This window comes from Brassica napus, unplaced genomic scaffold (genome assembly GCF_020379485.1).
Source record: "Brassica napus cultivar Da-Ae unplaced genomic scaffold, Da-Ae ScsIHWf_2838;HRSCAF=3618, whole genome shotgun sequence".
Lineage (NCBI taxonomy): Eukaryota > Viridiplantae > Streptophyta > Magnoliopsida > Brassicales > Brassicaceae > Brassica > Brassica napus.
The window spans coordinates 68,819-72,166 of record NW_026016100.1 but is presented as its reverse complement, the minus strand read 5'-3'; the positions used below and the strand labels follow the sequence as shown (position 1 = coordinate 72,166).

Here is a 3,348-nt window from a genome sequence, read left to right as displayed (position 1 = left end):
ATCGCCAACTTGCAGCCAATGCAGTTTTGCCCTCTTTTTGTAAACTCTTCCTCCAATCTGCTAGTCTTTTCCCCTTATCATATGCTTTCACTTCTTCGCGTATAGCATCTTGATTTGGTCTCTCTACTGTAGCTTTCTACTTATCACATAGCTCTATATAAGCTTCTCGATCTCGTTTTGGTAAGTCCCCCAGCTTCTCCTTACCAGCGTTCTCAAAGGCTGCTTCAAGGCCTTGAGCTGTTTTGTCAGTCTAAACTTTACATAAGTGGAATGGACCAAAGCTTCATTCTCTCTCTCTCCAATGCCTTTTCCACTAGAGGTAGAACTCTGGCATCTTTGCAATTGGATTTGAGAACTTAAATGTTTCCCCTCTTCTCTTCTCTTCATTCACTTCAAGCTGAATCCTACATCGCAAGTGATCTGAGCATCCCCCTGGCTCAAATACACAGTACGCTTTTGATGAATTCAGCCATTCTTCATTATCAAAACCCGATCCAATTTTTTACAGATTAGACCTTCTTCTCTTTTGTTGCACCAAGTGAATTTTGGTCCTTGATACCCCATGTATCAGTTTCTTTGTGTTAATCTATCTACTCACATGTAACTTTCCCTTTGAGCCACCGATAGCGAGCAAGAAAGGGTTATCCACTGAGAAGGAAATGGAGAATACAGCTCCCTGTTGACAAAATCAGAATGGTTAAGGAATACATGGCAAGTTTCCTCCGATCAGAGATTAACTATGTACCAAGAACGCAAGTTTCCTCCGATCAGAGATTAACTATGTACCAAGAACGCAAAATACCAAGGCGGATAGCCTCGCACGCAGTGCAAGGACACAACCGTCTTTCGTTGTTCACATGGATGCAGATCTCCTGATGTGATTTACAGATTCAGTATGAGTCTGTAAAAGTCGATGATAAAAAAAAGGAATACATGAGTAACATATATATTTTATGTTCGATTGGTTTTTACCACTTTTGGTTTGTGTGAATAAATGCATGAACGCTCATTGTTCGTAAGGCCCCAAAGTTTTATCGTTTTATATCCATCGAACCCGTAGCCAAAAGCTGTTAATCACAGATCATAAAAAAAGTGAGAACTGATTACAAAAACAAAATATGAAATGCTTAAGGACAGTAAGAGAGAGATATATAAGTACATTGGGTGCGGAAATGTTGCATGAGATGGAGGAGACTCCTTAGTCTTAAGTCAGAATCTAAAACCTGACTGTGCGGCGCGTATATCAAAAACTTTCATGGTTCCATCCTCAATACTTACCTAAGAGGAACAGTTGGTAAGAAAATGTTTTAAAATGACATAACACCAGATTGTCTATAATAAGAGCAAAGGGAAGTGAAGCTCTCACCACAGAGGAATGTTCACTGTGGGGATTCCAGGCTAAGGTTTCAACATCATCATGACAGACCCATTTGAAACCCGTGTGAAGGTTGTCTTCCGTCTTTCTGCAACAATAATATACAAACTCATGTTAATGATAAAAAATTGGAACATGCGAGATAGAACATGGAAGAAAGGAGTTACCAATACAACAGTCTGATCAAACGACCAACTGAGAAGCACTTCTGGAGCATAATGGTTCCAAGCAAACCCGCTTGAACCTGTGAGCCAACAAACAGTAAACCATTAGGATATATGTCTCAGAACTAGCACTATGTATGAGTCATGTTCTTATCTCTTTTGTGTGATGTTCCATAGTAATCTTACATTGCCATAGAATTACAGACGAGTTTGATGAGTCACACCTGCTTCTTAATCTTTTCTTTCTTGCTCTTACCTTTCTTATTCTTCTTTTCCTTACTAATCTTCATCTCCTCTGTTCCTCCTAGTTGTACACAAGGTAGCACCTCGTCCACCTACATCATTAAAATAACCTTATCAGCAGCACTCTCATTGTTGATCAGATTAAACAACATAAATACAAAGATAGTTTACATACAACGTCAAGATCCCATATCTCTATTGTCGGTGTTTCCTTTGATCCAATAGCTACAAAGTTCCCTGCCAATACCAACGCAAACAACAGCATGGTAAGAGTGATATATCCTCCATAGCAAGAATAAATCTAAACCTTTTTCGCCTCCTCTGAGAGGACAATAAATCCAAGCAGTACACAATGGAAACTCCGGTATAACTATGTGATGAGATGAACATACATGTTCGGTGACCCATTCGATGATTCCTATTACACATAAACCTGAACATACATATTCCTCGTACACATAAACCTGGTCACATAGCTTTCATATGATCCCCCAATACTAGACATTTACACCTACAGAAAACGAGTAGGATCCAACTCATTACTTGGATAATAAAGATCCCTAAGCCCAGAGTTGAAGAATTGAATGTCTAAGTCCAACCCAGCAACAAAAAGAAAGGCAGCTTTCAATGTGGAAAAACTCTGTTCTCTACCAAAGAGGCAACAAAAACTGAACATACCATCATCCTCTTCATCATAGTTATCCATGTTGAGCTCTTTCAATCCATCAGCTACCTCATCAACCTCCATCGATATAGAAGCCTTCTTTCTATTGGAAGATTTACCAAAACCTTTTGCTACGGCTTTGGCATGATTAACTTCACTAATCTCATCTCCATCTTCTTCTTCTTCTTTTTCATCCTCGTGACTACCATCCACACTGTTCCCAAGTAAACCAGTTTCATATCATCCTGTTTCATAGCCATTTTATGACCAAGCACATGACCAAGACAAAGAATCTCCTCCATCTCATACAACTTTTCTGCACCCAATGTACTTCTATCTTTCTTTCTTACTGTCCTTGAAGCATTTCATATTTTGTTCTCACCATTTAGAACTTTGCCTCTATGCAATTTATATGGTAATCTAATAACAACGATGTGACTACAATGTCTGAAGACATTCCCGCTAATGTTTACAAATTATTAGGCATTAAAAAAGATTATATGCGTGCGTTACTGCATCAATGATGTTCTAAATCTTTTTTTTATTTTTTTGAATAAGTGAGAATGTAGGTTGTTTTTGCTTGTTCATTTAGATTGGTAGAAATTTGCCTTTCGCTATGCTACTTACGAGACTTATAGGTTAAAAACTGTTTAGAGTTAGATAGACCAATCCAGAGAAGTTTGGGATATTTGTTCCTAATCATGCACCAAACTTTTTTTTTTTTTTTAAAAAGAGACTCTAAGCCATCTCTTCATAACGACCCTTGAGAAACTTGAGGTAGGAAAAACCAATCGAGTATGAATCCGTAAGATAAAGCTCGGTTTGATGTCATCAAATACAACAGTGTTCCTAAATAAGTTTGTGACACTGCAGTTAACTCTTGAAATATTAGTATTTTGTTG

General features: G+C 38.1%; 1 pseudogene; it reads right to left on the bottom strand.

Moving 5' to 3' along the window:
- Positions 1–598: 598 nt before the first annotated feature.
- LOC125602412 lies at positions 599–2,831 on the bottom strand (annotated as a pseudogene).
- Between the last annotated feature and the right edge of the window lie 517 nt (positions 2,832–3,348).